Source organism: Phascolarctos cinereus, unplaced genomic scaffold, assembly GCF_003287225.1.
Source record: "Phascolarctos cinereus isolate Bilbo 61053 unplaced genomic scaffold, phaCin_HiC Scaffold_8;HRSCAF=390, whole genome shotgun sequence".
NCBI classification, from domain to species: Eukaryota; Metazoa; Chordata; class Mammalia; order Diprotodontia; family Phascolarctidae; genus Phascolarctos; species Phascolarctos cinereus.
Genome location: NW_027556291.1, coordinates 64,868,816 through 64,884,046, shown reverse-complemented (window position 1 = coordinate 64,884,046; position 15,231 = coordinate 64,868,816). Strand labels below are relative to the sequence as shown.

General features: G+C 40.9%; 1 pseudogene; it reads left to right on the top strand.

Moving 5' to 3' along the window:
• The first annotated feature begins 6,019 nt into the window (after positions 1 to 6,019).
• On the top strand, positions 6,020 to 9,460 carry LOC110194755 (ATP-dependent RNA helicase DHX15 pseudogene; annotated as a pseudogene).
• The last annotated feature ends 5,771 nt before the right edge of the window (positions 9,461 to 15,231 follow it).

Genomic DNA, 15,231 nt, shown 5'->3' with positions numbered 1-15,231 from the left:
TCACCTTCATCACCTGACCTCCCTGGCTTCCTTTGAGTCTCAGCCACAGTCCTCTCTATAAGAAGCCTTTCTTAGCTGTCCTTCATTCAGTGCCTTCCCTCTGTGATTACCTCCAGCTTACCCTGTATATATCCTCTTTGTACATACTTGTTTATCTCTTATCTCTCCCATTAGACCCCAAGCTCCTTGAGAGCTGAGACTGTTTTTTTGTGTTTCTTTGTATCCCCCAGGGTTTAACACAGTGTCTGGTAGGTACTTAATAAATGTTTCTTGATTTGCTTGTTGACTTGACCTGTTGAGGAAACTGAGGTCCAGGGAGAGAATTGACTCATCTAAGGGCACACATAGGATCCTGGATCTAGACTAGGAAGGGACCTCAGAGGCCTTCTAGCCTGACATTCTCATTTTACAGAGGAGGAAACTGAGGCCCAGAGATGTAAAGTGACAAGTGCTGTAGGATGGTATAGTACTTAACACTCAACTCATCTGAGCCTCCCAACAACCCCATGAATTAGACAGTCCAAGGCTAATAGTCCCAATTTTACAGGTGTGAAAACTGAGACTTAGAGAAGGAGTATGTGGATATTTCACCTGGAATGTGGCATTGTGGCCATTGAGTACCATAAAGAAGCTACATTCCCTGAGATTTAGCCTGCTTTAATGAACTGTTTCTACCCTAACCCAGGCTACATGGCTTCAGTGAAGAAAAAGAGCCCACCAATATAGACTCAGTTCCTAGGCTTTATTCCGTCTCATTCAACAAGCACTTTTTGTTTGCCTGTAGTATGTCAGGCATTGTTCTGAGCACTGGAGATCACCAGATCTTAAATTTAGAGCTCCAAGGCCAGGAAATTTAATCCCTTTTCACAGAGAAGGAAACTGATGCACAAAGAGCCTAAGGAACTGACTCAGAGTCACATAACTAGTAAGTTAAGATCAAGGCTTTGAGCCCAGATTTTCTTCACTCCACGTCCAGTATCCTCTCCACAAAAACACATTGCTTCTTAACAAAACAATGAAGAGAGATTACCTGCATGGTGCTTACAGTCTACTGGGGAAACAACATCTAAACAATGCTTGTTGACTTGTGTCAAATGACCAATCAATCAACAAGACTGTATTAAGCATTTATTCTTTTAGAGATGGAGTAGAATTTATTTTTTTTAATTTAGTATTTCATTTTTTCCCAGTTATATGTAAAAACAATTTTAACATTCATTTTTAAAACTGGGGATATGAAGGGGAGGGGGTTAACATTTATATCATGCCTACCATATGCCAGGCCCTGTGCTAAGCACTTCATAAATAAATATTACCTCATTTGATCTTCACAACAACCCTGCCAGCTAGGTGTTATTATTATCCTCATTTTACAGTTGAGGAAACTGAGGCAGACAGAGCAGTTAAGTGACTTGCTCAGGGTCACACAGCTGGTAGAGGTCTGAGGCCTGATCTGAACTCAGGTCTTCCTCAGTTCAGGCCCAGCCCTGCACTGCTAGCTGCCTCAACAATCCCTGTTCTCAAGAAGCTTACATTCTAATCAAGAAGACATTGAGTAAATAACTAGGCATATATAAAATAGAGAGAGAGTAGATGGAAGGTAGTTTCAGAAAGGAAGCCATTAGTTGTTGGGTAGACTGGGAAGAGCCTCCTTAAGTAGGTAGGATTTGAATAAATACCAAATACATAAAAAAGCAAAAACAAATTAATGGCGAGGGAGAGAACACTACCATTAGGGGTGGGTTGGGGGATCAAAAAAGGCTTTTTGCCAGGAGATGCCCTGGAGCTAATTTTTAGAATAGCTCTAGAGGTCATGAGGGCTGGAGATGAGGCACACAGAGGAGGAACATGAAGTGTCCTGAATGGGGAACAGTATGTAAGCCACTTTGGCTGGGACAAACAGTACGTGAGAGGGAGTAATGTATTATGGTGAATACGTGCTAAGGCCATCTGAGAATAGCAAATATGAGTTCCAAGGCAGGTCACTTCCTCTTGGTAGATATGCAAGGAAGCTTGGCTGAAGAAATAGTACTTGGGCTGCTCTTTAAAGGATGAGTAGGAATTTGAATTTGATTCAAGAGATAATGGCAGCAAAGAACAATAGAGGATAGTCCTAGTTCTGGTAATTCTAGAAGCCCCCAACAGCAATGTGGCCATCACTTCCCTCCTACTCTTTTGAGAAAAGCCCATTTGCCTGTGGTTGTAAGCTTTTTTTTTGGATAATTTTGTATTTTCCTTCCTGGTTAGCATCTAACCCAGTGGACATTTTCCCCAAGGAAGGCTATTGTATTTAAAGAAAATACAAGCATATATGTCAATGTCCATGTAGGAATCTTGGTCGAACTTGGGTACCTGCCTGAGGCCTGAGTCTATTTGGAGTTTGGGAACAACACGAGTGAAAAGTCTGAAGGTCTCTAAATGTTCATCTTTCCTAGCTCTTGGTTCATTCATCATTTCCTAACAAGATAGGACTGATGAGGCACCCAGCTCCAACAGAATATGAGATATGGAAGGGCCCTTAGAACAGAGAATGTCAGATCTAGAAGGGCATTCAGAACACGAAATGTCAAAGCCCAAAGGGACTGGATCTGATGTGTATGACTCAAGTGACCTTGGGCAAAGCCACTAAACTTCTTTCAGCCTCAGTTTTCTCATCTGTTAAAAAAAAAAAGGGCTGGATTAGATGACCTCTAAGATCATATGCTCTAAATCTATGACCCTACTATGCTACTATGATCCTCCCAGCTCTGACATTCCCTGTTCTAGGTTCCTTTCTACCTCTGCCATTATGCTATGTTCATAGCATAGTGAACAGGGGTGGTGAACCTGTGACCTTGAGGCCACATGTGACTTTCTGGGTTCTTGGGTACAGCCTTTTGACTGAGTCCAGGTTTTACAGAACAAATCCTTCTAATAAGGAGATTTATTCTGTGAAGTTTGGATTCAGTCGAAGGGCTGCACTCGAGGACCTGGAGGGCCACATATGCCTTCGAGGATGCAGGTTCCCCACCTCTATTAACTATGCTATGAACATAGCATAATGGCAGAGGTAAAAAGGAACCCAGCAGAGAGAATGTCAGAGCTGGGAGGAGCCTTAGAACATGGAATATCAGAGCTGGGAGGGTATTGAGAACACAGAATGTCACAGCTGGGAGGGAACTTAGGACAGAGAAGGTCGGGGCAGGGAGGGACTTTAGAACAAAAAATATCAGAGTGAGGCAGGGTCTTAGAACCCAGAATATGAGAAGGAACTTAGAGGAAGGAGGGGCTAGAACTTCATCCATATTCTTCGGGCTCCTTTAGTGAGCCTACCTCAGTAAAAGGCAAATGGTTTCCAGAATTTCAGGAAAAACTAGCTATTTCTCTCCTTGTTCTGTGTTCCGGGCATAAGCAACCTAAGCTCTGATCTCCAGAATTTCTACCTTTCTATGAGCAAAATCAACAGCCAGAGCCTGCCCTGGAACAAAATCAAGTTCAAATGCAATGACTATTTTTAGTGATTCCACTAACTCCCAGACTCAGGACCTCCTCATTCCTGTCCTAGTGACTCCATGTTCTTTCTCCCTCTCTCCTTCTTCTCTCAGACTAAACTCAGCCATCAGGTCTCTCCCTTGGAACATGAATGGGTATCCTTTCATCTGTCATAGATCTTGGGGGTCACGCATAGGAGAGACCAGTGTATCCAAACCCCTCATTTTATAGATGAGAAAACTGAGGCCAAAGAGTTTAAGGGACTTGCCCAGGGTCACACAGTTAGTGAGTGCTGAAGTGGGATTTGAACACATCTTCCTAATTCTAAGTCCAGTGCTCTATATTTAGTACTCTGTACAGCTTCTGGATAGCAGCTAGGTGGTGCTGTAGTGGATAGAGCACCAGGCCTGGAGTCAAGACTCATTTTCCTGAGTTCAAATCTGACCTCAGACACCTACTAGCTGTGTGACCCTGAGCAAGTCACTTCACCTAATTTGCCTCAGTTTCCCCCTCCATAAAATGAGCAGGAGAAGGAGATGGCAAAGCACTCCAGTATCTCTGCCAGAAAAAAGAAAAAAAAAAAAAGCAAAACCGTAATGGGATCATGAAGAGCGGACCAAAACTGAAAAAGCTGAACAACAGCATCTGAAATGAAGAAATTTCAGTTTGGAAAAAACCCAGAGGAAATTCAATATGATCCATCCCTGATCAATGGTCATCTAGCTGTTGTCTGAAGTTCTTTAGTGAGGGAGAAAAGAGCACCTCCCAGGCAGTCCAGTCCTCTTTAGATAGGGTGAATTGCCCAAATGCTTTCTTTATATCAAGCACGAATTTGCCTCACTATAACATCAATTTTTGCTCCTGGTTCCACCCTCTGAGGTCAAGTAGAACAAAGTGAATTCCTCCTCCACATGACAGCCCTTCAAATACATGAAGGCAGTGAACATGCCCCACTTAAGTCTTCTCTTCTTCAAATTAAACATCCTCTGTTCCTTCAAACAATCCTCAAAGGGCAAGGACAAGTCTCTTCATGAGCCTGATTGACTTCTAGACGCTGTTTAGCTTGCCAATGTCCTTCCAAAATCATGGTGACTAAAATGGAACATAATATCCCAGGTGGGCTCCAAAGCACGGTGGGACCATTGCCTACTTATTTCTGAAGACTTTGCCTCTCAATGCAACCTAAGATTGCATTAGCTTTCTTATCTGTTATGTCACACTGTCAACTCATATTGAGTTTGCAGTCCCCTAATACCCCCATATCTTTTTCTACCCAAACTGCTCTTCTCAACATTCTTCCCCCTTCCCATGCATATAGATTTCTTTTTGTACCCAAATATAAGAATTTCCATTTATACTCATTGAATTTCATATTTTTGATTTGGCCCAATGTCTAAACTGTTGAGATCTTTTTTGAATCCAGAGTCTGTCATCCACTATGTTATGTATCCCTCCTGGCTGAAAATTTGATAAAGATGTCATAAACCTTTATCCAAGTCACTGATTAAAAAATAAATTAAGTAGTACAAGGTTAAGCACAGATCCCTGGGGCGCTCCATTAGAGACCTCCTTCTAAGTCAATATTGAATCATCAATGGTTACTTTTTGGGTCTAGAGATTCAACCAATTTTGAATCCACACAATCATATTAGTTCATATCTCTCCATCCTTTACACACACACACACACACACACACACACACACACACACACACATACACACACACACACACATACACACAGGTACATACACACATACATGCACACACACGCACACACCTATATCCTCTCACACAAATAACATGAGAGCTTTGATCAAATGCTTTGCTAAAAATCCAGGTCAGCTTTATCTGTTCCAGAAGCAGGGTACACCACTGTGTGACCTTGGACATCCCACTTCCTCTCTATAGATCTCTCTTTCCCCATCTGTAAAATACCCCAAGAAGTCTCTCCAAGGATGCCATTGGTGTTCCCTTGTTGTGGAGAAATGGTGGTATTGGTGAGGGAAAAGTTGATAAGGTACCATCATATGTGGTAGAAATATTTTCCTCACCACCACGGAGGACAGGGGCATCAAAGGATAGGGTACCAGCTCACCATCAAGTCGGACAGAGGCAACCTGATACAATGTGCTTGACCTGGAGTATGGGGATCTGAGTTTAGTTCCTGGCTCCACTCTTTGCTACATGTGTAACCTTAGGCAAATCACTGCCCTTCTCTTGGCCTCAGTTTCCTCATTTGTAAAATCCTTATATTCTACCTCAGAGGCTTGTTTCCCTTAAGATGCTATTTCAGTCAATCAATCTATCTGTCAACAAGCATGTATTGAACATTTACTCTATACAAGGAATGGTGTTAAGATCTAGGAACAGATTTTGTAACAATCTTCATTATTCTCATTGAAGATAGTGATATCATTTTCCAGGTATCCAGGAAATAATAATAGCTTACACTTACATAATGTCTTAAATTTTTCAAAGCATTTTTAGTATATTGTGATCATCCCAACAACCCTGCAATAAAGGTGTTATTGTATATGTTTGTATTCAATGGATAAAGAAATTGAGGCTGGTGAGTTTTTGTGATTTACCTAGGATCACACAGCTTGTGAGTGTCAGAGACAGGATTAGAACTCAAGATTTACTGATTCCAAGTCTAGCACTTTACCCATTATATAGCACTGCAAAACTTCACAGGATGCTCAGAGAGAAAGGACACTTGAGGGCAGGGCGGAGGACAATATCTGGGCTCCCTACTTTTTGAAGCCATGGCTGCATTGGAGTTGCCAAGATCTCCCTTTTCTCTCCCGTGAGTTGAAACATGCACAGAGCCCTGGGATCCACCAAAAACACAGGTTCAAATCCAGACAGGTCTGGGGCTGGCCTCAGTATCTCTCACTATCCCCCAGAAGGGCTCCACTCCACTGGACTCTTATCTGGCTGATAAACTCTAGACTCCTTGACAGGGGATAGTGACCCTCAGATCATGAAGATGGTTCCAAAGATTGTGACAGAAAATGTGACAGGGGAAGTAGAGAGCAAGGAAGAGAAAAAGAGAAGAAAAAAGAATTTCTTGCCTCTACTGGGTTGCCACCTTTAAAAGTATCATGTTCAGCAGACTCGACACTCTCAACACATTCTTCTCATTTAATACACACAGGACATGCAAGACATACATTGCTTCCACAGCGTATTAATCCATTCACTAATGTACCCCATACCCCTCATTACTATGACATTCTAAAGAAGTGATTTCTTTTTTTATTATTAATTTATTTTGATTTATTAACAGTCAGTTCCATATGGTTTTGAGTTGAAAATTTTTCTCCCCCTTCCCCCCCCACCCTCCCCAAGACGGCGCACAATCTGATATAGGCTTTACATTTACATACCCATTAAACATATTTTCACATTAGTGAAGTTGTAAATAAAAATTAAAATCAATAGGAGGAACCATCAGAAAGATGAAACAAAACTCAACAGAAGGTAAAAATAAGTCATAGCGATTCGACTTCCATAGTTCTTTCTTTGGATGTGGACAGCATTTTCCATCCCGAGGCCTCTGGAGATGTCTTAGATCCTCATAATGCTGATAAGGGTTCAGTTTAACAATCTTAGTCATTGCATAACGTGGCTGTTATTGTGTACAAAGTCCTTTTGGTTCTGCTCACTTCACTCAGCATCAGACCCTATAAGTCTTTCCAGATTTTTCTGAAGTCTGCCTGTTCATCATTTCTTATAGCACAATAGTATTCCATTACATTCACATACCACAACTTGCTCAGCCATTCCCCAATGGATGGGCATCCTCTCAATTTCCAATTCTTTGCCACCACAAAAAGAGCTGCTATGAATATTTTTGTACATGTGGGTCCTTTTCCCATTTGTTTGATCTCTTTGGGATATAGCCCTAGAAGTGCTATTGCTGGATCAAAGGGTATGCACATTTTTGTAGCTCTTTGGGCATAGTTCCAAATTGTTCTCCAAAATGGTTGGATCATTTCACAACTCCACCAACAATGTATTACTGTTAAAGAAATGATTTCAACCCCCTATCTGGGAATATAAGGATAGATTTACAGATATTCTCATTAGGCATCAGTTCTTTATACTAGTTGCTGAGACCAGTTCTGGTAAAACAACAGCTCTCCCAGTGGTGCATTGAGTCCACTCACTCCTTACCCAGAGCAAGGGGTGGCCTGCATGCAGGCCAGGAGAATTGCTGCATTGAGTGTGATTCAGATGTGGATGTAATGTCAGGCCAGCAAGTTGAGTACTCCGTTAGATGTGAAGACTGCAGTAGTGCAAAAACTATCCTCAAATATCTGACAAATGGAATGTTACTTTGAGAAGCTATGAATGTTCCCCTCCTGGAGTGCTATGGCATTATAATCCTTGACGAAGGTTATAAAAGGACTTTGGTCAGAGATATTCTCATGGGAGTTCTGAAGGAAGTTGTGAGATAAACATCAGATTTAAAAGTTATTGTTATGAGTGCTACTTTAGATGCAGGGAAGTTTCAGATTTACTTCGATATTTGTAACCCCTTTTAACTAGCCCTGGCTCATATTGACCCATATTGGCCCATATACACCATGCTGAGATTTTTTTTACACTTTAGAACCAGAGAGAGATTACCTCAAAGCAGCAATTCCAACTATGATAGAAATTCACATGTGTGAAGAAAAGGAAGGAGATGTTCTTTTTCTTACTGTACAAGAGGAAATTGATGAAGAGAATAAAATGTGAAGTTGCTGATTTAGGTCCAGAAGCTGGTGATGTGAATATAATTTCTCTGTGTTCCACACTTCCACCTCAACAACAACAGAATTTTTTAACGTCTCCCTCCAGAAAACCAAAACGTGGCAATAAGATTCTGCCCACCAATATTGCGGAGACATCTCTAACAATAGATGGTGTTGCATTAGTCATTGACCCTGGATTTGCAAAACAAAAGGTATATAATCCTCAAATCAGAGCAGAGTCTCTTTTGGTGACATCAATCAGCAAAGCTTCTGAAAGAACTGGTGGAGCTACTCATATCAGATCTGGAAAATGTTTCAGGCTTTATACAAAGAAAGCCTATAAGATGGAAATGCAGGACAATACCTAGCCTGAAAATTTGAGGTCTAATTTGAGTTCAGTGGTGTTACAGTTGAAAAAAAACTTGGTATAGATGACTTCAATTTTGTGGATCCACCAGCTCTTGATGAGAGCCCTAGAGCTTCTGAATTATCTAGCTGCTTTAAATGATGATGGAGATTTGACTGAATTGGGATACGTGATGGCAGAATTTCCATTGGATCCAAAGCTCGATAAAATGACCATTGCAAGTTGTGACTACAGCTATTCTCATGAGGTCCTGTCTATTATTGCCATGTCCACAGTGTTTTGTTCACCCCATAGAGGCCGAGAAGGCAGCAGATGCAGCCAAGATGAAGTTTGCCCACATGGATGGAGATCATCCGACATGGCCAAACGTTTACCACGCTTTTAAACAAAATCATGAGTCAGTTCAGTGGTGTTATGACAACTTCATTAACTACAGGTCCCTCATGTCTGCAGACAATGTACACAAGCAGCTGTCATGAATCATGGGCAGATTTAATTTGCCTTTTGGAAGTACAGACTTCACAAACAGAGACTACTACATTAATATAAGAAAAGCTTGGGTAACTGGGTATTTTATGCAGGTGGTGCATCTGGAATGAACAGGACATTACTTAACTATAAAGGACAACCAAGTAGTGCAGTTCTTCAACTGTTCTGGACCACAAGCCAGAATGGATGCTTTACAATGAATTTCTCCTTACAACAAAGAATTATATTCAGACATGTACACATATCAAACCAGAATGGCTGGCAAAAATTACCCCTCAATATTATGGTATGAGAGATTTCCCACAGTGTGAAGCAAAGAGACAGTTGGATTGCATTATTGCCAAACTTTTAGTTCAAGGAATATTCACACTACTGAATCAAGTGTTTTGAACTGAAATTATTCAGAGGACAGCTCTAAAAGATGAATGAACTAAAAGTTCAAGTTGTGCTCTTCATGTTGGTTCAATAATGGCCTTTATTTGAAAGCATTTTAATTTTTCTTTACAATAAATATTCCGTTTTGATTTCATAAATTAAATATTTATGCCTCCCTTTTGTGTTGACACTGTAGCTCATACTGGAAAAGTCGATCAACGTTTTGCAGTTTGTTAAAAATAATTCTAGAGAGGCAGAGCCAAAATGGCAGAGTAAAGGCAGGGACTTGCCTGAGCTCTCCCCTCAAACCCTCCAAATACCTTTAAATAATGACTCTAAACAAATTCTAGAGAAACAGAAGCCCCCAAAAGATGGAGTGAAACCATTTTCCAGATCAAGACAACTTAGAAGGGTGGCAGGAAAGGTCTGTCACACTGGGATGAGAGAGGAGTGTAGTCTAATGCAGACTGTGCCAGCACAGACCAGGCCCCAGCAAACCAGGAGCAGACCTCAGGGTGACTGAATCAGTGGCAGCAGTGGTGGTTTCCAGACCTCTCAGCCCACAGCCCCAAAGACAACTTAGAAGATCAGCAGGAAAGGTCTGCTGCACCAGGGTGAGAGTGGACCACAGTCCACTGTAGGCTGTACCTGCACAGCCCCACCCCCAGCAAACCAGGAGCATGCCTTGGGAGCCACTGAATCAGCAGCAGCTGCTTCTGGAGCTCTCAGCCCACAGATGGTAAGGAGGTCAAACAACTGGTCAGAAGGAGATTACAGGGATCTCTTTGCTGGCACCAAGGGCAGGACTCTGTTGCTTTGCCCATACTTGGATCTGGGTCACAGTCACGGGTCTCAGTCCCAGGGCAAGGAGGAGCACTAGCACACCATACCTCGTGACTGCAGTGGAGTAGGGACCCTTGTCACAGATCCAAGATAGAAAGATCATACCACCCTGGAAGAACTGAAAACTTCCAGGTTCCTAGAAGTATCTTTGAAAATGGCTACACAAAACCCCCGAAGCTTGAGACTGTGCACCCTTTACCCTGGAAGCACATCCCTACTTTAACAAAGATTTAAAAGTCAAGTAGTAAGCTGAGAATATGAGCAAACAACAGAAAAAAATTCTAACAGAAAAAAATTCTGCCCCCCAAAATTCTAACTGGGCAGCTAGATGGCACAGTGGATAGAGCACTGGCCCTGGATTCAGGAGGACCTGAGTTCAAATCCAGCCTCAGACATATAACACTTACTAGCTGTGTGACGCTGGGCAAGTCGCTTAACCCCATTGCCTAGCCAAAAAAAAAAAATTCTAACATAAAGTCACTATGGTGGCAAGGAATATCAAAATACACTCAGAAGAAGACAACAAAGTCAAAGCTCCTACATCCAAAGCCTTTAAGAAAACTATGAATTAGTCTCAGGCCATGGAAGAGCTCAGAAAGGATTTTGAAAATCGAGTAAGAGAGGTAGAGGAAAAATTGGGCAGAGAAATGAGAGTGAGGCAACAAAATAATGAAAAAGGAGTTAATAACTTAGTAAAGGAGACACAAAAAAATACTGAAGAAAATACCACCTTAAAAACCAGAGTATCCCAAATGGTAAAAGAGATACAAAAAGCCAATGAGGAGAAGAATGTCTTACAAAGCAGAATTTGTTGAATGGAAAAGGAGGTACAAAAGCTCACTGAAGAAAATAATTCCTTAAAAATTGGAATGGGGGGGTGGAGCCAAGATGGTGGAGTGAAAGCAGTGACTTGCTTGAGCTGTTCCCCAAACCCCACCAAATACTTATAAAAAATGGCTCTAAACAAATTCTAAAGCAGCAGAACCCACAAAAAGACAGAGTGAAGCAAATTTCCAGCCCAAGACAACCTGGATGGTTGATTGGAAAGGTATATCGCACCATGTGGGGAGAGGAGTTCAGTTCGGGGCGTGGGCAGGCAGGCCGCAGCGAACCTGGAGCCCGCCTCAGAGGACTGAATTGTGGGCAGCTGTGGCGGCTTCCAAACTTCTCAACCCAGGAACGCCAAAGACAACTTAGAAGGTCAGTGGGAAAAGTCTGCTTCTGCAGTGAGAGAAGAGCTAGGTTTCAGAGCCAGTTCCAGAGTGCAGAGTGCTGAGCGCTGCCCCGGGGCAGTGGCTGCTTCCTGAGCTCCCAGACCACAGACTGAGGGTGAATCGAGTGGCTGATTAGAGAGGAATTGCAGGGATCTCTTTGCCAGTGCTGAGGCAGGAATCTCTTGCTTTGCACATTCTTGGATCTGGGTCACAGTTCTGGGTGGTGGTCCTTGGGCAAGGAGGAGCGCTGGCATGGTGGAGCTTGCAGCGGCTATGGACAGAAAATCCTCACCACAGTTCCAAGACAGAAAAGAGAGCTTGTGGTCACTTACAGACCAGAGCACAGGCCAGGAAAGGAGTAAACACCTCACCCCTTATCATACCACCTTGCAAGAACTGAAAATTTACAGATCCCTACATGTATCTCTAAAAACAGCTGTACAAACCCCCAAAGCTTGGGACAGTACATTCTCCACATTGGAAGCAGACTTTTACCTTAACAGAAAGTTTATAACTCAAGTAATTTGCTGGAATCATGAGCAAACCTTGCAAGAAGTGTCAGAACATAGAATCTTTTTTTGGTAAGAAAGAAGATCAAAACATTCAACCAGAAGAAGACAACAAAGTCAAAGCTCCTACATCCAAAGCCTCCAAGAAAAATATGAATTGGTTCCACGCCTTGGAAGAGCTCAAGAGGGATTTTGAGAAGCAAGTAAGAGAAGTAGAGGAAAAACTGAGAAGAGAAATGAGAGTGATACAAGAAAATCGTGAAAAACAAGTCAACAGCTTGCTAAAGGAGACCCAAAAAAATACTGAAGAAAATAACACCTTAAAAAATAGCCTAGCCCAAATGGCAAAAGAAGTCCAAAAAGCCAATGAGGAGAATAGCCTAAAAAGAAAAATTGGCCAAATGGAAAAGGAAGTCCAAAAGCTTACTGAAGAAAATACTTCCTTAAAAATTAGAATAGAGCAATTGGAAGCGAGTGACTTTATGAGAAATCAAGACACTGTAAAACAAATCCAAAAGAAAAATTGGAATTGAGCAAGTAGAAGCCAGTGGCATTATGAAAAAATCAAGAAACAATAAAACAAAACCAAAAGAATGAAAAAACAGAAGACAATGTGAAATATCTCGCTGGAAAAACAATGGACCTGGAAAATAGATCCAGGAGAGATAATTTAAAAATTATTGGACTACCTGAAAGCCACAATCAAAAAGAGAGCCTAGACATCATCTTTCAAAAACTAATTGAAGAAAACTACACTGATGTTCTAGAGCCAGAGGGTAAAATAGAAATTGAAAGAATCTGCCAATCACCTCATTCAAGAGATCCATAAAGGAAAACTCCCAGGAATATTATAGCCAAATTCCAGAGTTTCTGGGTTAAGGAGAAAATATTGCAAGTAGCCAGAAAGAAACAATTCAAGTCTCATGGAGTCACAGTCAGGATTTTGCAGTTTCTACATTAAAGGATCAGAGGGCTTGGAATATGATATTCTGGAGGGTAACAGAGCTAGAATTACAACTAAGAATCACCTACCCATAAAAACTGAGTATAATCCTTCAGGGGAAAATAGACATTCAATGAGATAGAGGACTTTCAAGTATTCTTGGTGAAAAGACCAGCACTGAATAGAAAATTTGACTTTTAAATACAAGACACAAGAGCAGCATAAAAAGGTAAACAGGAAAGAGAAATCACAAGGGACTTAATAAGAATAAACTGTTTATATTCCTACATGGGAAGATGATACTTGTAACTCATAAGAATATTCTCATTATTAGGGCAGATAGAAGGAATATATATATAAATAGAGGTCACAGGTATGAGCTGAATATAAAAGAATGATATCCAAAATAAAAAGCAAAATTAAAGGGCGAGAGAGGAATGTACTGGGAAAAAGGGGAAAGGAGAGACAGAATGGGGTAAATTATCTCACATAAAAAAAGACAAGAAAAAGCTTTTACAGTAGAGGGAAAGGGGGGATGTGAGGGGCAGTTAGTGAACCCTACTCTCATCAGAATTGGCTCAAATAAGGACACACACACTTAACCAGGTATAGAAATCTATCTTACCATACAGGAAAGTAGGAGGGAAAGGGAATAAAAGAAGGAGGAATGATAGAAGGGAAGGCAGATTGGGGGAGGTGGTAGTCAGAAGCAAAACACTTTTGAGGAGGGACAGAGTGAAAGGAGGGAGGGAATAGAATAAACAGGGGGAAAATAGAATGGAGGGAAATACAGTTAGCAATAGTAACTATGAAAAAATGTGAAGCAAGTTTCTCTGATAAAGGCCTCGTTTCTCAAACATAGAGAGAACTAAGTCAAATTCACAAAGGTAGGAGCCATTCGCCAATTGATAAATGACCAAAATGTGTGAGCAGTTTTCAGATGAAATAACTGAAGCTATCTGTACCATATGAAAAAATGCTGTAACTCACTATTGATTGGAGAAATGCATATTAAAACAATTCTGAGGTACTACCTCATACCTATTAGATTGGCTAATAGGACAGAAAAGGAAAATGATAAATGGTGGAGGGGATGTAGGAAAAAAGGGGCATTAATGCATTGTTAGTGGAGTTGTGAACTGATTCAACCATTCCGTAGAGCAATTCAGAACTGTCCCCAAAGGGCTATAAAACCATGCATACCCTTTGACCTAGCAATGCCACTTCTAGGTCTGTATCCCAAAAGAGATTTAAAAAAGGTAAAAGGACATATATGTACAAAAATATTTTTAGCAGCTCTTTTCTTGTGGCAAAGAATTGGAAATTGAGGGGATGACCATCAATTGGGGAATGGGCAAACAAGTTGTGGTATGTGATTGTGATGGAATACTACTGTGCTATAAGAAACGATGAGTGGGATGCTGTCAGAAAAGCCTGAAGAGACTTACAGAAGCTGATGCAAAGTGAAATGGACTGTGTACAAGGTAACAGCAATATTGTAGGATGATCAGCTCTGAATGATTTAGCTATTCTCACCAACACAACAATCCAAGACAACTCTGAAGGACTTAGGATGAAAAATGCTATCCATCCCAAGAAAGAACAGGTGGACTCTGAATACAGATCAGAGGATACTTTTTTTTTTACTTTATTTTTCTTGAGTTTTTTTGATCTATGTTTTCTTTAACAATATGACTAGTGTGGAAATATGTTTAATACAATTACGCATGTATAACCTATATCGGATTTCTTGCCATCTTGGGGAAGGGAATAGGGAAAGAGGGAAGGAGAGAGAAAACTTTGGAACTCAAAATCTTATAAAAATGAATGTTGAAAACTATCTTTAGTTGGAAAATTCATTGGAAAAATATTATAAAAATTAATTGTAAAAAAATACCATTTACATAAAAATTAAAATGCTTCTAAGATGTGATTATCATCCATGGTATTCATGATCATTGTAATTGCTGACATTTCTTTTAGAAGTTGTGAAATGTTACAACTTGTGCTTACAGAAACACAATTCTCAGTCTCAGTACAGAGGCAATGACTTCAATAAAGTCAATTTATACTAAAAGAAAAATCCTTAGATTTGCCCTTCTCTACCCCTGTGATTATAAACAAGTTGCTGTGCCTCTCTGGGCTTCATCTGTAAAATGAGGACAATAGATAATACTTCCCTTTCTTACTCAGAGATAATCTGAGAACATTTTATGTAACTCTAAAGCATGAGAGGAATGGGAACTAGGTTTATCTTGAGGTCCCAGAATTCTCCCT